Below are 27,648 nucleotides of genomic sequence, written 5' to 3'. Positions count from 1 at the left end.
AGGTTTTTCCTTGGCTGGAAGTGTCATGGTATGCAAAGAATCCTTGTTTGTTCGTCAGCCAGTCAGAAATCGCCTTTTCTCCTTCTTTTTAAAGGAATTGCATGGTCGTCCGTGATTGGCTGAAAACCGTTTTCTTAATGGAAGTACTGTAGTTTACCGGGAAAGCAATAGCAGGCTGTGCTTTCGTTAGTGCTTTTTCTTGTAAAAAGGTACGTGCAATTTTTTTTTTTTTAGTTAACTTTACGGTGAACTTGTCCATCTTTTGAGAAAGTGATAAATATTGGGAATAAGTGAAATTCTTAAATAAAAAGTGGCAGTGTTGATGGAAAGCTAATCCCGAGGAGGGTTATGAAAATAGCTTTGTGCAGGATATTTTCCGGAACGTAAAGGTAAAGGTATTTCATGTAGCAGATTTGAGTAGGACATAAAAGATATTAACGATATTTTGGGGTGTAATAGCCCTTATTTCATAATAGTGAAGGTTAGCCCATGTAAACAGCGTTTGCTATTCATTTTGTCTTGAAGGTAAGGGAGTGAATTCATTGAAGTTTGCCTCGTGATTTTTCTCCCAAACTGCGTAACGTTTTTAAACTTAATAAATGATACTGGAGTCAAAATATGAGAATGTTGAGGAATGCCGTGTTCTCGTGGTATTCATGTGTTTTCAGTTTTGACAAAATTAGCCTAAAGTTTAAAACGGTCTTTGGAGCATTTTTATAGTGGTTATTTGATCATAGGCCTACACCACCTAAGCTGCATTAAGTTCACATTTGCAGAATCAAGATCGGAGTTGAAGGTGCTCGCTCCTAGGTTTAGTTTTGCGAGTGTAGGCTTAGTTTAGGTCCACTTTGTTATAGACTGTAAAATACTCATGCATAGCGAGAAAACTGAAACAAAACGTGTAGCATATGTAGTGGTATTATTGCAGTAAGAGGCAACACGCCATAATGACAAAGAAATATGTTTTTCAGACTGATTTTGATGTTTTTAGTACGAATTTCACCTTCAATTTCGTCGGAAATTGACAGTTTTGGACCTAACTCCATGTTCATAAATGGACCAAAAACCATCAATTTCCTACGAAATTCAAGGTGAAATTCGTGCTTAACACATCAAAATCAATCAAATAACATATTTCCTTATAAGTGAAACCCACACAACCTAACCTAACCTAACCTCTCACAGAAGTACCCAAGTCACAGCCCCTAACTTATGCATGACCAAAGGATGAAAAAATAGTTCATATCCCGTCCAGCAAGTGCAATAACTTGTTAACGTATGGGTACCCAGCCGCCCCCACCCCCCCCAGGCCAGTACTAAACACAGCGAAGGAACATTCCATTTGGCCAACGACAAACGCATGCACCGCCAGTATCAGAACCACTAAAAGCGTTAAATGGGAGAAAATAATCCAGGTATCTCTAAGAAACTATTAATTTCCGACGTATTTTAATGTGAAATTTGTGCGAAACGCATCAAAATGACCCAGAAAAGTGTATTTGCTTGCCATTTGGCTGTGTTGCCTTTTACTGCAATTTTACCGTATGTTTTTTTTTAGCTAATTTTAAGCCGGCTGTCCGCGGTGAGCTAGCATATGGGAATTGACGTTTTCCTGTGTTATTTTACCTGCTGAACAAGAATTTAAGACGTTTTGTTGATCGGCTGTAACTAAAATGTAATTGACCCTTGAAAACTGCACGTCTGTACCAGTGGGCAGAAAGAACCGCCAGTGGGTCGCACACAGCTCAAGGGTAAATTACAGTTTAGCAGCAGCCGACCGGCAAAATATTACCTTAAAATCATGTAAAGCAAGTAAAATAACATAGAAAAACGTCAATTACCATAGTCTAGCTCCACTGCACACTATTCAAAGCTATTGTAAACGGGAAACAAAACATTACCATTTCTGCTTTCAACTTGGGTGGCCTCTGTAGGTCGCTGTAGCAGGACGGTGCTGCGCGCCGTATCTGGATTTTTAAAGATTACTGCAAGCTTGTATGTTCTGGCAAGAGCTAATTACTTTAAATTCTTGTTCAGCAAGTAAAATAACATAGGAAAACGTCAATTGCCAGTCTCTCGCAGTTCTCACAAAGCGCAGAAAACCGGCAGCTGGTGAATGGTGATTGTTGAACCAAAAGCTAGCGCATGCGTGTTAAGGCTGAGAAGCAGTAGTACTAGTAATGAGTGAAAAGTGCCTTTGGAACGGCTCCCATTATCCATTTATTTGCCCTTCTGTTATTTTTCGAAGACTCCAGCCACCTCCCCATTTTATTTTTGTTCAAAACGAAAACTTAATACATGATATAACAACAGAGAAATACAATCAGTAAAGAAATAAGGTAACACAGTACTGGCCCCCACCCTCCAAAACACTTTTCACCCTGTTATTTACCCCACCAAAAATTTTTGAATGCAAAACGGTTTTTCATGCAAAATCCTAACTGGAACCTTCCGTTGGCTGAGTTTTCTATTCTCGCAAGCTTTTTTTACCAAACCATATATTCTGAGATAATTTTCCCAAGTTATTTACAGCTTGATTACAGTTGAGCGACAATATTCTGAGATAATTTACAGCTTGATTACAATTTCTTGTTCAGCAGGTAAAGTTTTATAGAAAACGTCAACTGCCATACCCTAGCTCACCGGGACAGCCGCTTAGGTCTACAGTTTTTTACTTTAGTGATTAATATGTCAAAATTCAGTTATAAAGTTTAATCACAAGACTTGAAGAATTCATGGGTAGATCTAAGCTGGCTGTCTGCAGTGAGCTAGCCTATGGCAGTTGACATTTTTCTATAGAACTTTACCTGCTGAACAAGAATTCAAGGTAATATTTTGGCGGCCAAAAGTAATCTGAGCTGTAATTTACCTTAGAAATGTAGCCGACGGTAAGGGGGACCTGTTGGGAATCTGGGTTTTGGGTGGGTGAAAACACTTTCGAGAATAGCTAACGGTAAGGGGGACCCGTTGGGAATCCGGGGTTCTGGGTGGGGTAAATAACTTGGGAAAAGGTTTGGGCACCTTACTGTTGTGTTTCCTGTTACATATGCCATTTGGAACACAAAAAACAAGCGTAAAAAAAAAGGCCGAATAAATGGACAGTGGGAGCCGTTCCAAAGACACTTTTCACGCATGCGTCAATTTACAGGGGAGCTTTCGGTTCACCCAATGCCCCTGACAGAGCGGTAGAACTATGTGGTAGCTCCGCGGTTGCAACTGCCTTCTAACTTAACTTTTTCTACAGTTCTTGGTTGCTAATTATGAATTTACCTGTAATTTTTGGCGCTCAAGTGTAATTAACCTGTGTAGTCGAACTATGCGGTAGCTCCGTGGTTGCAAGTGCCTTCTTACTTAACTTTTTCTACAGTTTTTGGTTGCTAATTATGAATTTACCTTTAATTTTTGGCACTCAAGTGTAATTAACCTGTGAAGTCCACCCAACAAGGGGTTTCCATACACGATCTTCACAAGACGGAGCACGGGTACGTCTGTTTCGAACGGTTCATATCCCGTCCAGCAAGTGCAATAACTTGTTAACGTATGGGTACCCAACACCCCCCTGACCAGTACTAAACACGGTGAAGGGACATTCCATTTGGCCGACAACAGACTGATGCACCGCCAGTATCAGAACCCCTAAAAGTGTAGAAAAAACTAGTTGAAAAGGTAAAAACAGGCGCGGAGCTAATATATAGATTTACCAGTGTTTTTTTATATGGAAGTGTTATTTTTTTGGGTAACTGTTATTTACCGCCACGTCTCTACGTAAGTCCTACGTCACTTTACCAACTTGTACTTTGTGTAGTACTGTAACCCCATCTCCCCCCAGCTGAACATATGGCTCCCTAGTGGTTACGTAACCCAAGATGGCAGCATTGTTTGCCTGTTAAGTTTCTTCACCCCGGTCGCAAGCAACGAATAGTGTCCAATTGAGCTAGACTATGGCAATTGACGTTTTTCTGTGTTTTGCTTGCTTTACATGAATTTAGGGTAACATTTTGCCGGTAGGCTGCTGCTAAGCTGTAATTTACCCTTGAGCTGTATGTGACCCACACTACAGATGTGCAGTTTTCAAGGGTCAATTACATTTTAGTTACAGCCGACCGCCAAAATGTTATTTTAAATTCTTGTTCAGCACGTCAAATAACATAGGAAAACATCAATTGCCATAGGCTAGCTCACCGTGGACAGCCGGCTTAGAATTACCTCTAATGGTAAGGGAGACCCGTTGGGAATCCGGGGTTTGGGGTGGGGTAGATGACTTGGGAAAAGGTTTGGGCACCTTACTGTTACTGTTGTGTTTCCTGTTACATATGCCATTTGGAACACCAAAAACAAGCATAAAAAAAGGGCGGATAAATGGACAGATGGAGCCATTCCAAAGGCACTTTTCATGTATGCTTCGATTTACAGGGGAGCTTCCGGTTCACCCAATGCCCCTAACAGAGAGTAGTTGGTGGGGTTCTTGGGGGGGTGGGTGTACTAAACCAATCACGTAATATATCCCAACATTACGTTCCACCAGGGTGGAGAATTTGGGGGATACATGCACTCAGTTATGTGTATTCCGTTTACTCAACTGTTTGTTTTTGGCAGTGTTTGCAGGCAGACCAGGGAGTTTTTCGTGGTGCCTGTTGACAACAGGAGCAGCGCAACTTTGCTTGCCGTCATTAAGGGTTACATTGTACTGGGGACCACTGTTGTTTCTGATTGCTGGAAAGCTTATGATTGCTTGAAGGACGAAGGCTACGTTCACTTAACCGTCAACCACTCCATGAACTTTGTGAACCCAGTAACCGGTGCCCATACAAACATTATTGAGAGGAGGTGGAGGGAACTTCTTGAGACGACACCTAGGTACGGCCGTAGGAGGTACAACTTCGTCGGGTACTTGGCCGTAGCTTACTTGAAAATTAATTTTGAAGACCCGAAGACGAGGTTGCACGCGTTCGTAAAGGCAGCGGCTGAGTTTTACCCTCCATCCCTTTAAGGTAAGGTTCCTCAACTATCCTTTATTATTAGTTAGGTCAACTGTGTTTTGGTGTTACTGACTTATAGTGCTTTTCATATGGAATTGGTATTTTTTTTGGCTAGCTGTCATTTACTGCCACGTCTCTACGTAAGTCCTACATCACTTTACCAGCTCATACTTTGCAGTACTGGAACCCCATCTTTCCCCTGCTGAACATATGGCTCCCTGGTGGTTATGTGACCCAAGATGGCGGCTTTGTTTACCTGTTAAGTTTCTTCGCCCCAGTTGCAAGCAACGAATAGTGTCCAGTTGAGCTAGACTAAAGCAATTGACATTTTTCTGTGTTTTGCTTGGTTTACATGAGTTTAGGGTAACATTTTGCCAGTAAGCTGCTGCTAAGCTGTAATTTAGCCTTGAGCTGTATGCGACCCACACGTACAGACGTGCAGTTTTCAAGGTCAATTATATTTTAGTTACAGCCGACCGCCAAAATGTTTTTAAATTCTTGTTCAGCAGGTCAATAACATAGGAAAACGTCAATTGCCATAGGCTAGCTCACCGCAGACAGCTGGCTTAGTTATCAATTCACGTTTGTCATGTACCTTGTGTGTTACACGTAAAGGTTACAACTGGAGGTGGAAGTCAGACATAAGTCGCACAGGCTATTTGTCTGCATAGTTTTGGGTATATACCCCTAAATGCTGACAGCTAAAGTTTCCTAAAGGTGAACATGGAGTACTCTAGGATTGTGTAGGCCTATACTCCCTAGTCCTGTTTATAGTGTTACTGAAACAGCTTGGTAAAAAATGCTTAATTATGAAATAATTGACCAGGAAAGCCCTCAACCTTCAGACAACTCTCTGAAACCCCAAACAGCTATGCAGTGGCAGTAACTTTAAAAATATTGGTAACTGGATCCTAATACTGCACACTGGAGTGCAGCATTTACTGTAGTGGTTCATGAAGTTGTCAAACTTGGATAGTAAATAGTTGTTTGTAGGTGACACACACACACATAGAAACGTGTGTGTGCTGTGCTTTTTGAGGCATTTTTGTAGTTATAGAAGTTCTGTGCAAAGGGAAAAAACTTCAGTTTTGCTTTCTAACTTGTTAAAATTGTTGGTTTGTGATTGACTAATTTTAATAATTCTTCCAAATGCTTGGTTAACCCATTCCAACCTTCCTTATAATAACGGAGTGGTAACACTGGGCCTTTGTTTTGGGAAGAGTGAAACTTGTTTTAGAAAAAGTTCTTGCCCAACATTTTCTAACCTGACTTAACCTGTAGTTGAGTCCTGAACCCAGTAATTTTGGCCAAAAGTGCTAATTTTATTTACAGAGCTGCATTTAACCAATCCTAGGGTGCACATCTTGCCTAAAATGTCAGAGTAATGAAGCATTTACTGTGGGAGTTGGTTACATTTGTCAAAATCACACTAAGCTGTCCGGTAGATCTAAGCCGGCTGTCTGCGGTGAGCTAGGCTATGGCAGTTGACATTTTTCTATAGAACTTTACCTGCTGAACAAGAATTTAAAGTAATATTTTGTTGCTTGGCTGTAATTAAGCTGTAAATTATCTTAGAACTGGTGTGATAAAACCCTTTCGAGAATAGCTAACAGTAAGGGAGACCTGTTGGGAATTTGGGTTTTTTGGTGGGGTAAATAACTTGGGAAAAGGTTTCGGTACCTACCCCACTGCCAAATCAAAGTCCTTCAAAGAAGGCACTGTTGGGTTGTGTTAAAACGAAGAAATTGTTGTATTTCCTGTTATGACACTTGGAACACTAAAAAAAGTGTAAAAGGGGCGATTATGGGATTGAGAAGTAATACATCGCCTGTTCTGAGTACTGTAAAGGCTCTGGAAAATAATTTATATTGTTACTCAATCTACCATGGATTGTAGAAAGTTCTCTTAACCTGTAAAACTTCTGATTAACTATTTAAGTGCAGTTTAACCTAGTTACTGTCGACAGGGCAGAGTTGGATTTAGAGGAGAACCACAGAGTATGCATATAAACAGAATTTTAAAACATTTTCTAAACCATAAAAACAGGCGGTAATGTAGATTGAAAGCTTATATATTGATGAGGCACTCTAAAATAGACAAAAGAAAAATATTAAAACTTATTCTTAGTAATGCTTGTGCACGAGTATCTGATCACTAGATCAAACAGGCTGTAACAGACTCTACAAAGTAAATCAGTGGATTTAAAGTATCTTCAGCCATATGCCACTTATCAGTTAAATTATACATAAGATTGAGGAATATCAATGGCATGAAGACAGCAAAGGGAGGATCACTGTTTGAGCACAGGGTACCTGACTTTTTAGTAAGGTATCAGATTCTTAAGATATAAAGTTAAATCTGTTGCGAGTCTAATCTATTCAAGAAGTTTTCTCTAAAAATAAGAACGGGTGTTTTGATTTACCAAGTGAAGATTGCTAAGGCTTCCAAGAGACGACAGTGTGATGTGGAACTGATTAAGCTTGGCTCTTGTAACTTACCTAGAACACTGCAGGTGAAATTAACGAATTGACCTCCATATGTAATGTTTTACGTACTTTTAAATCAGGTTACCTTATTGACTTTTTATTTCTTAAGAGTAAACTTGAAAAGGTGCCTCCTTTAGAGCTGAAAATTAACTTAATAAAGCTTGTTAAATTTTTAGTGAACATTAACTTGCATAAACATTTTCAACCTTTGTAACCTCAGGCTTCTCTAGAGTAATCCTCCTGCTGATTAAAACCTTAGGCTTAATAAGCATTGGGTCTCCTAGAAGTGATGTTCAAAGTTCGTGATAGGGGATAAAGTTCTTTGGATTACCCAGAGTTGACTTTATAGTTTTGCAATAATCTGCAATGTTCTTTGATGCTATATTAGCTCATGTTGAAATTTTATCAAGTTTAGTAGCTCTGAAGGTTAGTGTAGTGGTTTTTAAAACATAACTGATAGATGACCTTTGTATTAATGAGGACACATTAATGTAAAATGCTTTGACTCATGTAAGCAATAAGCTTATACAAGAACTGAGCTCAACTTTGAACCTTTATTTGCTGACATTCAGTGATGTGGTCACCTGAAAAATTCTAATAGAATTATGAAATCTGTTGATGCTAACGGAGCAACCTTTCTAGCTAATCTTCTTGGGACAGTCATAAGTAATAGGATATATAAACCTAGTCTTGACTGTTACAGCCATTTGAGACAGTGAAGTAAGGCTGGAACAAAAGCGAGTTTTGGTTTTGATAAACCATTTAAGTATAGGTCATGTGATGCAGTTAGGTTCTCTCTAATTATTTACTATTTCATGGTGTACTCTGCAGCTCCTAATTTTTTAAGTGTAAGTATCGTGCCTTTATAGTAAACCTTATTCTAGAAGGAACGTTCTTGGAACATGAATTGATACAGTGAATCGGGGATATAATGAAAAATATATAATTTTTTTTTATAATGGTTTACTGAGCCCCACTTTTTAGGGTGGCATGTCAATAAGGGAGTTCTAGACATAATTGAAGGGTATATAACCAAGATTGAACTAGGTGATTGTGAAAGTTCCGGTTTTTAGAGCTGTAGCCTTTTTTCCTGATAGGACGTAACCAGTGCTAATGAGATTAGGTTGTTTGCCATAGGTTTCATGGCATTGTTTGCTAAATATATTGTTTTATTATAGTATTTGAGTTGTCTGTAATTATTATTGGTGTTTTTTAAAATTATAAGTACTCAGATGTGTGCCTAGTGTGTACTGTAAGTTACTACATTTGATCCATTGTTTTATTTGTGCTGTATATTCATGGGACTAAAACATGGATATGGCTCATATGGGGAACATTAACCATAGGCAATCACTAAGCAGTGGATATCTGAAACAAAAGGAACTATGGACAGGATTTTATATAGCATTATCTTGATACTTTTGATTCAGTGTAACCCCCAACAATCGCCAAGAGTTTTGACATTTCAGTAATGCTTCACTAAGCCACCTGTTTTGTAATAGCTTATAGAATGAGTTCCCTGATCAGATCAGGATGGGGTTAATCAAAAGTGAATTGGACATTTGTTCTAGATGTTGGACCTGTAATTGCTGGCTTTTAGAATATTTCTAAGGTTACATATCTTAGCAGCCTTAAGTAATACTGCCCTAAAATGGGAGACTGCAGTATCTGCAAAAATACAAAATGAGAAAAATGGTAGATAGTGCAGTTTTCCCTTGTCTAACTACTGATTTTGCAGATACTGCAAATGGGACCCCCTCTAAATACTCGTGAAAAGCATTGAAGAATCATTCTGAAACTGCAGTAACTGTGTATTTTGTTTCACGAGCCCAATAGGTGGCATATTTCAGTTTCTTAAATTTTGTAGATGCTGCAGTTTTCCATTTTATGGAATATTTCATAGCTATGAAGCCTAGAGGCAGTGAATAATTGCCAAAACTTTGATTCCAGAGCTCTAGGTGGGCTGGTTTTAGTCTGAACTGCAGTGGTTTATGAACATTAAACAGCAGTGTTGTCTTTGTACCTTTATGTAAGTCCTTCTATGAGAAATGTGTACCCAGTGGTTTTTGAAGTTACATTATTTTATAGGTAAAGGAAACAAATTTATCATTGGGCATGTTTTAAGATGGAACCATACCGTCATCGCTTTAAAATACTGTAGTTTGTAAGCAAGTATTTAAGTGTATGGCTTCATGACATAGAAGTAGTTGTGAAAACCTTAACCTAAAAAGCTGCCCCACTTGCAATACAAATTCAGACCCTTTACACAAGGATTTTTTCAGATTTTACATTCAAAAAATGACAAACTTGAATGTCGTTATCTGGCTGTTGTGTGTTTGTCTTGTTTCATACTCGTTTGGAATCCAGTTTCCTATTATGTTAAAGGCTATATTCTTTGGTTTTCATTTGTAAAAAGTTTTACTTTTCCGGATTTTTTTTCATTTTTTCCGAAAATTTTTCCCGGAATTTTCTGAATTTTTTATTTCTGATTTTTTCCGTTTTTTCCGGAATTTTTGTCCTATTTTATTCAGGAATTTTTCCTGTATTTTTTTCCTGGATTTTTTCCCGTTATTTTTTCCCGGAATTGTTTCCCTTGAGTGTAAAAGACCAGATTTCCAGCCTTCTGTGCTATTTCAATGTGTCTGAAGGTTATAGGAATTTATTTTTCTCCAGGTAATGAAAGCCCTATTCATAATAGGATACAGTGTTTTTGGAGAAAAGTTTTCTATAGCTTGCTAGTGGTTTGTTGTTAAGCTTGGTCAGTTTCCTGATATTTTCCTATCAGATATCTCCACATACTGTAATACTGGTGATCTGATTGATGGAATGCCTAGATTGTATATAGTAATTTATTAGGTTTGCTAAGTATATTGGCATATTGCTGTAATTTTCAATTTAAAATTTTGGCTGTTACTGTTTATGCTTCGAATGTAGCTTTGTGGTCTGCCTTGATTAGTGTTGGGGGGGATATGATCTACATTGTAATTTTGAGACAGTTTTTGTAGACCATAGTATTGTATCTGTGGTAGGCTGTGTAGTTTGGTCTGAGACTTATGACTTATAACGTATTATCTTTAGTTGTAGGACGTAAGGTAGTACTTCCTTTAGAAAAAAGCTAATTAACATGTACTAAATTTCTTGCTAAGTCACTACTTCTGTTCTGAGCTTTCATAGCTTGCTGTGTGTGTAACCTCAATGGATATGCAAAAGCAGTAGCATTTATGCTCACTGAAATGTTTACATTGAAAAAATTTTAAAGCTGCAGGTAAGTTTTAGGTTGTCATCCATTAAAAAACTTTACTGTTTTATCATTGATCAGGATTGATTAGGAATCCGATCAACACAAAGTGGATTTGATTAACTTGAAAGACTCCGGAACTTCCTAATTGCCAGGGTGTAGTTTTTAGGGCTGAACACCAGAACTCTTCCCAATTGCCAGGGTGTACTTTTTAAGGCTGAACACGAGAACTTTCTAATTTCCAAGGTGTAGTTTTTAAGGCTGAACACTAGAACTCGAAGACCCCTGGAAATCAGAGTTAGCTACATGGTCTTACTTGGACCTATGGTAGAATGTGAAAAGTTTTGTCCAAAGATTACTGCTTTTAGAATTAGAGACTTGTAATTTATAATCTATTGCATAAAAGATTACTAAAACTTAATTTTCTCACATTGAAGTTATACGAAACGTTGATAACGCAACTTGGATAGCATAAAGGGACTGTAATCTGTAAACAAAATTTCAATAACATAAAAAATCAAGTCTTTACCAGGGTTAAATATTTTGGTAAAACTTAAAAAAACGTGAAGGCATTTTAGCACCTTGGAACAACTTAATTTCAGACATTTCCTAGTAAAGTTTCGTTAGTCTGTAGGAAATGCATACCCTAAAATTTAATGGTTTTTTATTACAACTTCACCAAATTGTGATATACTTCCCTTAACTCTAATTATGAAATTTCTCATGTGCAGGTGGATCAGTCTTCATGAGAATTGATAACGGCTGACATGAACCACGGGTTATGGTGGAAATAGCATGGGCTGACATGAAGTTTTGGATACCAGTTACTTGAAATGCTGTGAGGTAAGGATACGTAATCGGATGATGCTGGTAATATTCAATTAAGGCTATGATCTTGATGGAAGAATCCGTTTTTTCCAACATATTTAAAATAGTTTGTTACAATTTGAGGTAATTTAGGCAATATATTTTGGCTTCAGTGATTAACCCCCCTCCCCCCAAAAAAATGGTAGTTCGGGTGACCCTTTGTCAAGTACCAAATTTGTTCAATAATTGAATTCACTAGTTTGCATTTCGGCAATGGTTTTCATAAGGTAGGAGAGATTTTACTGCAAGATTGTGAGTGTTCTTTTAACCAGTATTCTGCTGTAGTTTTCCATTTTCACGAAATCACTTTTCCTGAAATGTTTTAAGGAAACCCTTCTAAGGACGCTTAAAGTACAAAAAAATATAGTTAAGAAACCTCAGTGGTTTTCATAGTTGCTATATTTAACTTACCTAGAATGTTCTTTATATAGTTGTAAAAAAGTTTTTGTGCTGAATGGCTCCAACTTAAAACAGTTAAAGCTTAAAGCCTAAATGCAGGTGTTAATAAATTCCCTCAGAAATCATCACTAGTTTTCATAAGGATCCAAGCTGACAAATTTAGTTTCTACAAACTTCTCATAACTACCTTTTGGGGTAATACATATTCATAAAGCAATGTACTTAGTTCCATTATTTGATACAGGCTCGTAAATCGTAGTATTTTAGATGGTACGCTTAATCCCTTTTTATGTAGGAATCTTTTATATATAGGAATCTTACAAGATGGTGACATGGTAAGGTAATGTTGAAATTTTATCTAGTTAAGCTGAGCTAAAGGTTAAGTGCTGCAACGTAACTGACAGTCTTTTAAAATTTAAAAGGCTGACTTTTTGATGACTTAACTTTAAGGTACTGACTTTTCTAACGGGAAGTTTATGAATGAATCATTCCGAAGCCCTTTTCAACCATATTGGTGTTTTGTCGATAGCAATATTTATTACGGTCTCTTCAAAGGTTGCATATTTTAGGATAATAGGAATAGAATGCCGAGTACAGTATTGTGCTTACAAACGGATTTAAACGTGTGTAATTTCATGACTGTCAGAAGCTTTCCAAGCTGGGAACCCCGTAGGAGGGTAGTACCGTCAGTGCACCTCATGCGTTGCACTGTAGGCATTACTTAAGTTTTTGCACCGTGCCTTCGGCCCCTAGCTGCAACCCTTTTCATTCCTTTTAGTGCACCTCTTGCTTTCCACCCTCTCCTAACAATTGATTCATAGCGCAACTGCGAGGTTTTTCTCCTGTTACACCTTTCAAACCTTTTACTGTCAATTTCCGTTTCAGTGCTGAATGACCTCATAGGTCCCAGTGCTTGGGTTTTGGCCAAAATTCTATATTCAATTCGGTTCAACCCAAGCTGGGAAATTCAGGATGGGGACGAGATAGTGTGAAATAAAGGGAACTAGTTTACAGAAACCTTATGTATAACTATAATGCATTAGCTAAAAAAATTCCATGTAAAAGGCATATTAAAACTTTATAAATGTCTGTAGTGTACCAAGAAATAAAAAAAAAAAATTAGCAAGGGGAAGCTTGATAAATCTGTTTCTCGGATTTACAAAAATTAATGTTGAGTAATGGGGTATATTCCCTGATTAAATTATGTAAAACGGTAAAACTTGTTAAGCGAATGGTTTTTTTTAACATTGGTTCTCAATGCCAATCAAGAATTAATTTTTCAAAATATGACCTTTTCAGGTTTGCTGCTTGTTGGTTCTTAATGCCAATCAAGAATTAATTTTTCAAATTATGGCCTTTTCAGGTTTGCTGCTTGTTGGTTCTTAATGCCAATCAAGAATTAATTTTTCAAAATATGACCTTTTCAGGTTTGCTGCTTGTTGGTTCTTAATGCCAATCAAGAATTAATTTTTCAAATTATGGCCTTTTCAGGTTTGCTGCCTTTGCCAATCAAGAATTAATTTTTCAAAATATGACCTTTTCAGTTTGCTTTGCTGCTTGTTGGTTCTTAATGCCAATCAAGAATTAATTTTTCAAAATATGGCCTTTTTTGCTGCTTTTGGTTTGCTGCTTGTTGGTTCTTAATGCCAATTTTTCAAGAAATTAATTTTTTCAAAATATGAGGTTGCTGCTTGTTGGTTCTTAATGCCAATCAAGAATTAATTTTTCAGGTTTGGTTTGCTGCTGTTGGTTCTTAATGCCAATCAAGAATTAATTTTTCAAAATATGACCTTTTCAGTTTGCTGCTTGTTGGTTCTTAATGCCAATCAAGAATTAATTTTTCAAAATATGCCAATCAAGCCTTTTATGGCCTTTTCAGGTTTCAAGAATTAATTTTCAAAATATGCTTTGCAGGTTGGTTCTTAATGCCAATCAAGAATTAATTTTTCAAAATATGGCCTTTTCAGGTTTGCTGCTTGTTGGTTCTTAATGCCAATCAAGAATTAATTTTTCAAAATATGGCCTTTGCAGGTTTGCTGCTTGTTGGTTCTTAATGCCAATCAAGAATTAATTTTTCAAAATATGGCCTTTGCAGGTTTGCTGCTTGTTGGTTCTTAATGCCAATCAAGAATTAATTTTTCAAAATATGCAGGTTTGCTGCTTAACAATTGGTTCTTAATGCCAATGCCAATTAATTTTTCAAAATATGAATTTCTTAATGCCAATCAAGAATTAATTTTTCAAAATATGGCCTTTGCAGGTTTGCTGCTTGTTTGGTTCTAATGCCAATCAAAATTAATTTTCAAAATATGGCAAAATGCCAATCAAGAATTAATTTTTCAAAATATGCCTTTGCAGGTTTGCTGCTTGTTGGTTCTTAATGCCAATCAAGAATTAATTTTTCAAAATATGCTGCTTGTTGGTTCTTAATGCCAATCAAGAATTAATTTTTCAAAATATGGCCTTTGCAGGTTTGCTTTTGGTTCAGGTTTGCTGCTTTGCTGTTGGTTCTTAATGCCAATCAAGAATTAATTTTTCAAAATATGGCCTTTGCAGGTTTGCTGCTTGTTGGTTCTTAATGCCAATCAAGAATTAATTTTTCAAAATATGGCCTTTTCAGGTTTGCTGCTTGTTGGTTCTTAATGCCAATCAAGAATTAATTTTTCAAAATATGGCCTTTGCAGGTTTGCCTTTGCAATCAAGGTTTGGTTGCTGCTTGTTGGTTCTTAATGCCAATCAAGAATTAATTTTTCAAAATATGGCCTTTTGCAGGTTTGCTGCTTGTTGGTTCTTAATGCCAATCAAGAATTAATTTTTCAAAATATGACCTTTGCAGGTTTGCTGCTTGTTAATGGTTAATTTTTCAAAATATGGCCTTTGCAGGTTTGCTGCTTGTTGGTTCTTAATGCCAATCAAGAATTAATTTTTCAAAATATGGCCTTTGCAGGTTTGCTGCTTGTTGGTTCTTAATGCCAATCAAGAATTAATTTTTCAAAATATGGCCTTTGCAGGTTTGCTGCTTGTTGGTTCTTAATCAAGAATTAATTTTTCAAAATATGGCCTTTTTGCTGGTTTGCTGCCTTTGTTGGTTCTTAATGCAATCAAGAATTAATTTTTCAAATATTTTGCAGGTTTGCTGCTTGTTGGTTCTTAATGCCAATCAAGAATTAATTTTTCAAAATATGGCCTTTGCAGGTTTTTCAAAATATGGCTGCTTGTTGGTTCTTAATCAAGTCAAGAATTAATTTTTCAAAATATGGCCTTTGCAGGTTTGCTGCTTGTGGCCTTTGCAGGTTTGCTGCTTGTTGGTTCTAATGCCAATCAAGAATTAATTCAAGAATTAATTTTTCAAAATATGGCCTTTGCAGGTTTGCTGCTTGTGGGTTCTTAATGCCAATCAAGAATTAATTTTTCAAAATATGGTTTGCAGGTTTGCTGCTTGTTGGTTCTTAATGCCAATCAAGAATTAAAATTTTCAAAATATGACCTTTGCAGGTTTGCTGCTTGTTGGTTCTTAATGCCAATCAAGAATTAATTTTTTCAAAATATGGCCTTTGCAGGTTTGCTGCTTGTTGGTTCTTAATGCCAATCAGAATTAATTTTTCAAAATATGGTCTTTGCAGGTTTGCTGCTTGTTGGTTCAAAATATAATTTTTCAGGCAAAATATGGCCTTTGCAGGTTTGTTGCTTGGGTTCAATCAAGAATTAATTTTTCAAAATATGGCCTTTGCAGGTTTGCTGCTTGTTGCAAAATATGACCTTTGTTTGGTTCTAATAATTTTTTCAATCAAGAATTAATTTTTCAAAATATGGCAAATGCCAATCAAGAATTAATTTTTCAAAATATGGCCTTTGCAGGTTTGCTGCTTGTTGGTTCTTAATGCCAATCAAGAATTAATTTTTTATGGCAAAATATGGCCTTTGCAGGTTTGCTGCTTGTTGGTTCTTAATGCCAATCAAGAATTAATTTTTCAAAATATGGCCTTTTTGCAGGGTTCTTAATGCCAATCAAGAATTAATTTTTCAAAATATGGCCTTTGCAGGTTTGGTTTGTTGGTTCTTAATGCCAATCAAGAATTAATTTTTCAAAATATATCCTTTGCAGGTTTGCTGCTTGTTGGTTCTCTTAATGCCAAATCAAGAATTAATTTTTCAAAAATATGGCCTTTTCAGGTTTGTGTTTGTTCTTAATGCCAATCAAGAATTAATTTTCAAAATATGGCCTTTTTTGCAGGGTTTGCTGCTTGTTGGTTCTTAATGCCAATCAAGAATTAATTTTTCAAAAGGTTTGCTGCTTGTTGGTTCTTAATGCCAATCAAGAATTAATTTTTCAAAATATGGCCTTTTCAGGTTTGGCTTTTGCTTAATGCCAATTTAATTTTTCAAAATATGGCCTTGTTGGTTCTTAATGCCAATCAAGAATTAATTTTTCAAATATGGCAAAATATGACCTTTGCTTTGCAGGTTTGCAGGTTTGTTAATTTTTTTCAAAATATGGCCTTTGCTTGTTAATGCCAATCAAGAATTAATTTTTCAAATATGGCCTTTTTTGCTGCTTGTTGGTTCTTAATGCCAATCAAGAATTAATTTTTCAAAATATGGCCTTTGCAGGTTTGCTTGCTTGTTGGTTCTTAATGCCAATCAAGAATTAATTTTTCAAAATATGGCCTTTTGCAGGTTTGCTTTTTCAAAATTGGCCTTTTCCAGGTTTGCTGGGTTCTGCTAATGCCAATCAAGAATTAATTTTTCAAAATATGGCCTTTTCAGGTTTGCTGCTTAATGCCAATCAAATTAATTAATTTGCTGCTTGTGAAAAATCAAAATTAATTTTTTCGCCAAGGTTTGCTGCTTGTTGGTTCTTAATGATCAATTAATTTTCAAAATATGGCCTTTTCAGGTTTGCTGCTTGTTAGTTCTTAATGCCAATAATTAATTTCAAAATATGGCCTTCTCAGGTTTGCTGCTTGTTTTCTTAATGCCAATCAAGAATTAATTTTTCAAAATATGTTGGTTTGTTGCTTGTTGTTTCTTAATGCCAATCAATTAAAATTTTTCAAAAATCATTAATTTTTCAAATATGGCCTTTGCAGGTTTGCTGCTTGTTGGTTCCTTTCAATGCCAATCAAGAATTAATTTTTCAAAATATGGCCTTTGCAGGTTTGCTGCTTGTTGGTTCTTAATGCCAATCAAGAATTAATTTTTCAAAATATGGCCTTTGCAGGTTTGCTGCTTGTTGGTTCTTAATGCCAATCAAGAATTAATTTTTCAAAATATGGCAAAATATGGCCTTCTCAGGTTTGCTGCTTGTTGGTTCTTAATGCCAATCAAGAATTAATTTTTCAAAATATAATTTGCTGCTTGTTGGTTCAATAAGAATTAATTTTTCAAAATATGGCCTTTGCAGGTTTGCTGCTTGTTGGTTCTTAATGCCAATCAAGGTTCTTAATGCCAATCAAGAATTAATTTTTCAAAATATGGCCTTTGCAGGTTTGCTGTTGTTGGTTCTTAATGCCAATCAAGAATTAATTTTTTCAAAATATGGCCTTTGCAGGTTTGCCAATCAAATTAATTTTCAAAATATATATCGCTGCTTGTCAAGAATTTTTTTTCAATTTTTTCAGGTTTGCTGTCTTTATGGTTCTTAATGAATTCAAGAATTAATTTTTCAAAATATGACCTTTTCAAAATATGTTTGCTGGTTTGTTGGTTCTTAATGCCAATCAAGAATTAATTTTTCAAAATATGGCCTTTGCAGGTTTGCTTAATGTTGGTTCTTAATGCCAATCAAGAATTAATTTTTCAAAAATATGGCCTTTGCAGGTTTGCTGCTCGTTGGTTCTTAATGCCAATCAAGAATTAATTTTTCAAAATATTGCCTTTGCAGGTTTGCTGCTTATGGGTTCTTAATGCCAATCAAGAATTAATTTTTTCAAAATATGGCCTTTGCAGGTTTGCTGCTTGTTGGTTCTTAATGCCAATCAAGAATTAATTTTTCAAAATATGGCCTTTGCAGGTTTGCTGTTTGTGGGTTCTTAATGCCAATCAAGAATTAATTTTTCAAAATATGGCCTTTGCAGGTTTGCTGCTTGTTGGTTCTTAATGCCAATCAAGAATTAATTTTTCAAAATATGGCCTTTGCAGGTTTGCTGCTTGTGGGTTCTTAATGCCAATCAAGAATTAATTTTTCAAAATATGGCCTTTGCAGGTTTGCTGCTTGTTGGTTCTTAATGCCAATCAAGAATTAATTTTTCAAAATATGGCCTTTGCAGGTTTGCTGCTTGTTGGTTCCTAATGCCAATCAGAATTTCAAAATTAATTTTTCAAAATATGGCCTTTGCAGGTTTGCTGCTTTGTTTGTTCTTAATGCCAATCAAGAATTAATTTTTCAAAATATGGCCTTTGCAGGTTTGCTGCTTGTGGGTTCTTAATGCCAATCAAGAATTAATTTTTCAAAATATGGCCTTTGCAGGTTTGCTGCTTTGTTTGGGTTCTTAATGCCAATCAAGAATTAATTTTTCAAAATATATGGCCTTTGCAGGTTTGCTGCTTGTTGGTTCTTAATGCCAATCAAGAATTAATTTTTCAAAATATGGCCTTTGCAGGTTTGCTGCTTGTTGGTTCCAATGCCAATCAAGAATTAATTTTCAAAATATGGCCTTTGCAGGTTTGTTGCTTGTTGGTTCTAATGCCAATCAAGAATTAATTTTTCAAAATATGGCCTTTGCAGGTTTGTTGCTTGTGGTTCTTAATGCCAATCAAGAATTAATTTTTCAAAATATGGCCTTTGCAGGTTGCTGTTTGTTGCTGCTTGTGGTTCTTAATGCCAATCAAGAATTAATTTTTCAAAATATGGCCTTTGCAGGTTTGTTGCTTGTTTGTTCTAATGCCAATCAAGAATTAATTTTTCAAAATATGGCCTTTGCAGGTTTGCTGCTTGTTGGTTCTTAATGCCAATCAAGAATTAATTTTTCAAAATATGGCCTTTGCAGGTTTGCTGCCTTTGGTTCAATGCCAATCAAGAATTAATTTTTCAAAATATGGCTGCTTGTTGGGTTCTTAATGCCAATCAAGAATTAATTTTCAAAATATGAATTAATTTTTTCAAAATATGGCCTTTGCTGCAGTTCTTAATGCCAATCAAGAATTAATTTTTTCAAAATATGGCCTTCTCAGGTTTGCTGCTTGTTGGTTCTTAATGCCAATCAAGAATTAATTTTTCAAAATATGGTTTTGCAGGTTTGTTGCTTGTTGGTTCTTAATGCCAATCAAGAATTAATTTTTCAAAATATGGCCTTTGCAGGTTTGCTGCTTGTTGCAATGGTTTTTTTCTATGTTTCTTGTTGGTTCTTAATGCCAATCAAGAATTAATTTTTCAAAATATGGCCTTTTCAGGTTTGCTGCTTGTTGGTTCTTAATGCCAATCAAGAATTAATTTTTCAAAATATGGCCTTTTCAGGCATTTTGTTGGTTCAGGTTTGCAAAATGCTTGTTTGGTTCTTAATGCCAATCAAGAATTAATTTTTCAAAATATGGGCTTTGCAGGTTTGCTGCTTGTTGGTTCTTAATGCCAATCAAGAATTAATTTTTCAAAATATGGCCTTTGCAGGTTTGCTGCTTGTTGGTTCTAATGCCAATCAAGAATTAATTTTTCAAAAATATATGCCTTTTCAGGTTTGCTGCTTGTTGGTTCTTAATGCCAATCAAGAATTAATTTTTCAAAATATGGCCTTTTCAGGTTTGCTGCTTGTTGGTTCTTAATGCCAATCAAGAATTAATTTTTCAAAATATGGCCTTTTCAGGTTTGCTGCTTGTTGGTTCTTAATGCCAATCAAGAATTAATTTTTCAAAATATGGCCTTTCAGGTTTGCTGCTTGTTGGTTCTTAATGCCAATCAAGAATTAATTTTTCAAAATATGGCCTTTTGCAGGTTTGCAATGGTTAATTTTTCAAAATATGGCATTTGCAGGTTTGTTGCTTGTTAGTTCTTAATGCCAATCAAGAATTAATTTTTCAAAATATGGCCTTTGCAGGTTTGCTGCTTGCAGGTTCAGGTTTGTTTGTGGGTTCTTAATGCCAATCAAGAATTAATTTTTTCAAAATATGGCCTTTTCAGGTTTGCTGCTTGTTGGTTCTTAATGCCAATCAAGAATTAATTTTTCAAAATATGGCCTTTGCAGGTTTGCTGCTTGCTGCTTGTTGGTTCTTAATGCCAATCAAGAATTAATTTTTCAAAAATATGGCCAGGTTTGCTGCTTGCTTTGATTTTTCAAAATATAGTTGGTTCTTAATGCCAATCAAGAATTAATTTTTCAAAATATGGCCTTTGCAGGTTTGCTGCTTGTTGGTTCTTAATGCCAATCAAGAATTAATTTTTCAAAATATAAAAATATGGCCTTTGTTGCTGTTCTTAATGCCAATCAAGAATTAATTTTTCAAAATATGGCCTTTGCAGGTTTGCTGCTTGTTAATGTTCAAAATTAATGCCAAATCAAGAATTAATTTTTCAAAAGGTTTGCTGCTTGTTGGTTTGCCAATCAAGAATTTTCAAAATATAGCCTGAGTTTGCATAGTTCATTTGCTGCTTGTTGGTTCTTAATGCCAATCAAGAATTAATTTTTCAAAATATGGCCTTTGCAGGTTTGCTGCTTGTTGGTTCTTAATGCCAATCAAGAATTAATTTTTCAAAATATGGCCTTTTGCAGGTTTGCTGCTTTGTTTGGTTCTTAATGCCAATCAAGAATTAATTTTTCAAAATATGGCCTTTTCAGGTTTGCTGTTTGTTGGTTCTTAATGCCAATCAAGAATTAATTTTTCAAAATATGGCCTTTGGGTTCAGGTTTGCTGCTTTGTTGGTTCTTAATGCCAATCAAGAATTAATTTTTCAAAATATGGCCTTTTTTGCAAAATCAAGAATTAATTTTTCAAAATATGGCCTTTTCAGGTTTGCTGCTTGTTGGTTTTAATGCCAATCAAGAATTAATTTTTTCAAAATATGGCCTTTGCAGGTTTGCTGCTTGTTGGTTCTTAATGCCAATCAAGAATTAATTTTTCAAAATATCAAGGTTTGCTGCTTGTTAGTTCTAATGCCAATCAAGAATTAATTTTTTCAAAAATATGGCCTCAGGTTTTGCTGCTGCTTGGCCTTTTGGTTCTTAATGCCAATCAAGAATTAATTTTTCAAAATATGGCCTTTGCAGGTTTGCTGCTTGTTGGTTCTTAATGCCAATCAAGAATTAATTTTTCAAAATATGGCTTAGGTTTGCCTTTGCAGGTTTGCTTGTTGGTTCTTAATGCCAATTTTTTTTTGTTTTCAAAATCATATGGCCTTTGCAGGTTTGCTGCTTGTTGGTTCTTAATGCCAATCAAGAATTAATTTTTCAAAATATGACTTAATGCCAATTTGCAGGTTTGCTGCTTGTTGGTTCTTAATGCCAATCAAGAATTAATTTTTCAAAATATGGCATTTGCAGGTTTGCTGCTTGTTAGTTCTTAATGCCAATCAAGAATTAATTTTTCAAAATATGGCCTTTTCAGGTTTGCTGCTTGTTGGTTCTTAGGTTTTTTCAAAAATATGCCTTTTCAGGTTTGCTGCTTGTTGGTTCTTAATGCCAATCAAGAATTAATTTTTCAAAATATGGCCTTTGCAGGTTTGCTGCTTGTTGGTTCTTAAATCAAATTAATTTTTTTCAATCAAGAATTAATTTTTCAAAATATGGCCTTTTCAGGTTTGCTGCTTGTTGGTTCTTAATGCCAATCAAGAATTAATTTTTCAAATATGGCCTTTTCAGGTTTGCTGCTTGTTGGTCAAGAATTAATTTTTCTTAATTTATGCCAATCAATCAATTAATTTTTCAAAATATGGCCTTTTCAGGTTTGCTGCTTGTTGGTTCTTAATGCCAATCAAGAATTAATTTTTCAAAATATGGCCTTTTCATTTGCCAAAGAATCATGGCCTTTTCAGGTTTTGCTGCTTGTTGGTTCTTAATGCCAATCAAGAATTAATTTTTCAAAATATGGCCTTTGCAGGTTTGCTGCTTTGTTGGTTCTTAATGCCAATCAAGAATTAATTTTTCAAAATATGGCCTTTTCAGGTTTGCTGCTTTGTTGGTTCTTAATTTGCCAATCAAGAATTAATTTTTCAAAATATGGCCTTTTCAGGTTTGCTTGTTGTTCTTAATGCCAATTGTTGGTTCTTAATGCCAATCAAGAATTAATTTTTCAAAATATGGCCTTTTCAGGTTTGCTGCTTGTTGGTTCTTAATGCCAATCAAGAATTAATTTTTCAAAATATGGCCTTTTCAGGTTTGCTGCTTGTTGGTTCTTAATGCCAATCAAGAATTAATTTTTCAAAATATATCCTTTTCAGGTTTGCTGCTTGTTGGTTCTTAATGCCAATCAAGAATTAATTTTTCAAAATATGGCCTTTTCAGGTTTGCTGCTTGTTGGTTCTTAATGCCAATCAAGAATTAATTTTTTCAAAATATGGCCTTTTCAGGTTTGCTGCTTGTTGGTTCTTAATGCCAATCAAGAATTAATTTTTCAAAATATATCCTTTTCAGGTTTGCTGCTTGTTGGTTCGTAATGCCAATCAAGAATTAACTTTTCAAAATATGACCTTTTCAGGTTTGCTGCTTGTGTCCAGAGGCCATGCCCTTCAAAAAATTCATCTTCAAGTTGTTCTAGCAACACCTTAGACGGTTCCATTGGTTTTCAAAGACTGCAGATGTAACTGATGGATAAAAAAAGTAAGTTTTGTAAACAGTTTTAAATACTAATAGTATATTAATGTATTAAGTTAGTTTCCCTAACCTCTTCTGTGGTGTTGGGTCGCTTTAGAACATGATTCCACTTGGTTTGAAGCTAATACTTTCTAAAATTTAGTAATTCAGCTTTTCTAGAATTTAACGGTAACCTTCATATGGTACGGTAGTAAAACCATTATTTTATTTCCCACTGTAAAGTTAAATTAAGTTTCGAAGTTCATCCAATTTGTGAAATTAGACAGTCAGTTAAATGAAATAATGAAGCATATGAAAAATGACAAAGGTAAACGGTGCAGCGGTTACATTGTTTCGGAAAGAACCTTGTCCTATCAGTGGTTTTTGAAAGCTTGGTAATTATCAGGGGTAGGGGACATTCTGATAAAAAGTGATGGGTATCTTGTCTGATAAAAAGTGATGGGTATCTCGTGATGTCTTTTCATGTTGGTAGAGATTTTAAATTCCTAGTACCTAATTAGGGGGCATTTGTTAACTTTGTGCAATTGAAAGTGGAGTCAGTTTACAATGGAATATGGAGTTTAGGCCAAAGGCCAAGCACTGAGACCTATGAGATCATTCAGCGCTGGAAAGGAAGTTGACAGTAAGAGGTTTGAAAGATGTAACAGAAGGGTAACCTCGCAGTTGCACTGTGAAGTAATCGTTAGGAGAGGGTGGATAGCAAGAATGAAAGGGGTTGCAGCTAGGGGCCGAAGGGGCGATGCAAAAAAACCTTAAGTAATGCCTACAGTGCACCTCAAGGGGTGCCCTAATCTCCTACGGGGGCCAGTTTACAAGTTTAGGGCGTATGAGCTTGAAGGCAAGAATTTAGTCACACTGACCGCTACAACGGTGGCGTAAACTTCGGTTTCATTTCAGATACTGGATGATTTACTAAACTATAGGGACATCAATATGTAGAAAGACTAGGAAATTAACTCCTGTTATAAAATTAGGGTTAAAATTAGGGGGAGTTAAAATTAGGGGGAAGAGTTAAAATTAGGTGGGGAGTTAAAACACTTTTAATTTTAACTCTCCCCCTAAAATTAGAAGTTAATTTTTAACTCTCCCTTAATTTTTACTCTCTCCCATTAATTTTTTAACTCCCCTTAACTTTTTAACTCTCCCCCCTTAACTTTTTAACTCTCCCCTTAACTTTTTAACTCTCTCCCCTTAACTTTTTAACTCTCTCCCCTTAACTTTTTAACTCTCTCCCCTTAACTTTTTAACTCTCCCCTTAACTTTTTATCTAAAGAGAATTTTTAAGGATAGAGAGTTGCGTAGTATCTCCAGCTTCGACGAATTAAACTATTGCTCTGTTAAGTGGAGCGAACAAAAATGGTACTCTTGACTTTTTAGAATGCGTTGCTTGGATTTATCTTTTTTTAATAATTTTTGGTTAGCCAAGGAAGATCAATTCTATTGAGTCAGAATAATCAATGTCCCCTAGAAATGACTAACCTTAATACTAAGGCTCTGGAAGCGTACTTGAAGTGAAGGTAAATAAAGTACTTAATTGCAATGGGGCCCTTAAACCAAAATCGTGAACATCAAAATCAGGCTTAAGAGATAATTGGCGTATTCTTAGACGCTAAAATCAAAGTGCAGATAACCAAAGTTAGGGTAACTGTAAATGTCGAAATTTGGCACTGGCGTATTTTAAGACTTCGTATAAAGCTTTTTGTTACTGCAGGCTGGAACACACTCTCTCTCTCTCTCTCTCTCTCTCTCTCTCTCTCTCTTTTAATTTCTCTTTTTTTATGATATCGCAACTTAGTTTCTACGAGAATTGAATTAAGCATATTTGCACGAAAGAGACGTGTACTAAGTTTCACCAAGGACGGCAGATGTATTGCAGGTGAGAATTAGGTACTCTCCGATAGTTTTTATGTACTTTAGTAACTATCGATTTTTTCTGTGTAATCCTCTCTAAGCATGTTTTTTAATGACGTTGAATGCCGTATGTACTTTATACTAGAGAGTTCACGTACGATATGCGGAATCATTTGAAAGACTCCCAAATGCCCCGCCGTCCAATGAACTCTTGGAAGCTTACTTCCGTGTGAATAGGGTCCATCTTCTGAATCTCCTGGTAACCATGCCTCAGTCACCTTATTTGTCAGGGTATGCCTCTTATTTATCCTCCTAAGAAAATGAAAAATTGGAAAGGCTTGGTGACGTATTAACTTTTTCAGTAAGGTGTTAAAATAGGTCATTATTTAAAGGCCTGTGAAGGGTGCTTTGCATATTCCTGTCATTGCTCTGGTCGATCATGCTGATGCATTTATGTAACGCCTTATAGCAGATTTGTATTTCACGGCTTAACTGCTGACAATGTCTTACTTGAAAGTGCTTGTTCAACTGACAGTCTTGTAGGTGCTTGTTCAACTGACAATGTCTTACTTGTAAGTGCTTGTTCAACTGACAATGTCTTACTTGTGCTTGTTCAACTGACGATATCTTACTTGTAAGTGCTTGTTCAACTGACGATATCTTACTTGTAAGTGCTTGTTCAGTTGACGATGTCTTGCTTGTAAGTGCTTGTTCAGTTGACGATGTCTTACTTGTAAGTGCTTGTTCAGTTGACGATGTCTTACTTGTAAGTGCTTGTTCAGTTGACGATGTCTTACTTGTAAGTGCTTGTTCAGTTGACGATGTCTTGCTTGTAAGTGCTTGTTCAGTTGACGATGTCTTGTTAGTAAGTGCTTGTTCCATGCATTGCACTGAAGCAAATTGTGTAAGCAAACCAAAGGGAAAAAAGGTAAAATCAGAAGAGATGGCAGTATATTCATAGGGTTTGATCAGGGTGAAGTGTGGTTTATTCATTATTAGGGATGTAGATTTTAATATATCCATAAAGCATACCGATAATACTTAAGGAAGCGAAGGCCAAATAATATAAGGCATATTTTCGATACAAACTTGATTAATGTTGAAATAGTTATCTTATTGCTATGGTAACTGCTGAAGTTTTAAAAGTAGAATAATACTTCACTGTCACTTCATTTTCACTGACTTACTATTGACTACCATTATAATCATTACTCAACCTGCCACCTAAGAGGGACGAAATACAGAAGCAAATAAAGAAATATGTAAGAAATAAAGAAAAGGCAAAATAAAAATTTTGAGCTTTAACCCTTCCTTCGAAAATACTTGTAGATTTTTTCTGCATTCAAGAAATTGTCCCTCGTAAAAATGTTTTAAAGGGTTTAACTATCCCCTTACTATGTCTCCTGATGAAAGCACTTAGTTCCATCTTTATATACAAGAAATGCTCATGCGTTGTGCTGGAGTCATTAACCGTAATTTTATAACATACTACACGCATTGGAGTTTTCTTGTCCTGTTTTTCCTAATTATTAATTTCCATCCTTAAAAGAGAAATATTACAGCTCCCTTCTCTTGTTTAACTATAAGGTTATGCCACCAGGAAACACTCAATTACACTTGTGTTAAGCTTGTCTTCAGCTGTGGGCTGTTAAATTTTAATTTGCAGTTGAAAAAAAGTACTGCACCTAATTTTTGCCCGGCAATTAACTTATTCAAATTCCACGTTGTAGTTTTTACTCTTTTTGAAGAATAACCTAAATCTGTCTTTAGTTATGGGAGGGCAGACCTTTCAAAAGTAACAATTTTCTGCAGTTAAAAGTACGAATGAGTGAGACCAAGGCTCTAACAATTGTTCGTTTTCCTTGTTGACAGATTCTTCGCGGGTGACCGGCCATCTGCAGTACAGGGTCAGGAAGACGACTCAATTCACATCTCTTGAAATCTATTGAAAGCTACGATCAACAAGATAGGAGGACTGCGTTGATTTTGTGACCACTGAAAATAGTGTATATTTGCGGTGACTACCATATGATTCAAGACTGATATTTTCTTGTTGGGTAGATGTATAAAGATACGTTGTCACAACAACTTGGGCCGAATATTAGAAGTTTAACCAGTTGCATATCCACCGTAGACATAGGATAGATTTCTGAGTATAGCTATTACAATGTTTAAATATAAAATTAAATTTTGAAGCTTGGAAGTTTATACTGGTCGCTGTAACTACGAAATGCAAGGACTATTATTGATGGTTAAGGCTTCCTGAGGCAATCACGCGATAAATAACGTCATTCAAATTATCAAAATCTGGTTTTGAAAATTTCTCACTATTTTTTACTCATTAATTTTGTGCCGCAGCGTCTGGAGATTATTTAAAGAAATTTTTGTGAGTGAGCAGTTAGTTCAACACTGTAATTTTAATTGTCACTTAGATAGTTCGGTGTGTAAATGAAATTTAGAGATTTAACAATATTTGTTCACTACTTTTGACAAAGTCGTAGAAATTCTCCGACATTTAGTCAATCGATAAGTCATTCAGTCTTAAGTGAGCCTGGGAATTTTTTCCTTTGCTAAAATTTTGTAAATTTACTTTCTTCATGTATTATTTGTTCGGGATTTTAGTTCAGAATTTAATTTCGATAAATGATAAAAAGACGAAAGCAAACTCTGGAAATTTCAACAACGTACCTTTCTTGTCAGTTTTATATCTGAAAAAGTTAAAGAATAACTCTTGAAAAAAATGTTCTTGTTTGACGTTTTGCACCTGACGGTGTGAATCGATTCGAAAACATTCAGAAATGGTATTTAGTATTACATTGCTGGTGGTTGTGGTTATTACTATGATTTTGTCCACTAAGTTAAAAATGTCTTTTTTTCGGACAACATGGAGTATAGTAACTATATATGAACCTTTTGTAGTAAGGTGCTGCGAATGTCTGAGAGCATATTGAAAATATAACTCTGTACTTTGTCACATTAACTGTGTACTTTGTTCATGACTGCAAAAATTGTAGAGTTTGAGTTAGGAAAACACACACACACACACACACACACACACACACACACACACACACACACACACACACACA

General features: G+C 35.6%; 1 long non-coding RNA gene across 1 annotated transcript; it reads left to right on the top strand.

Annotated features, from left to right (window-relative positions):
- On the top strand, positions 1-27,648 carry LOC136841800 (uncharacterized). The gene is made up of 4 exons (XR_010854089.1): positions 1-209; positions 11,435-11,546; positions 22,593-22,718; positions 26,432-27,648. It is a non-coding gene; the product is annotated as an uncharacterized lncRNA (long non-coding RNA).

The sequence above is a fragment of the Macrobrachium rosenbergii genome, chromosome 9 (genome assembly GCF_040412425.1).
Source record: "Macrobrachium rosenbergii isolate ZJJX-2024 chromosome 9, ASM4041242v1, whole genome shotgun sequence".
Taxonomy (NCBI): Eukaryota; Metazoa; Arthropoda; class Malacostraca; order Decapoda; family Palaemonidae; genus Macrobrachium; species Macrobrachium rosenbergii.
Note: the sequence above shows the minus strand (reverse complement) of the source record. Positions and strands in the feature narration are given on the sequence as shown.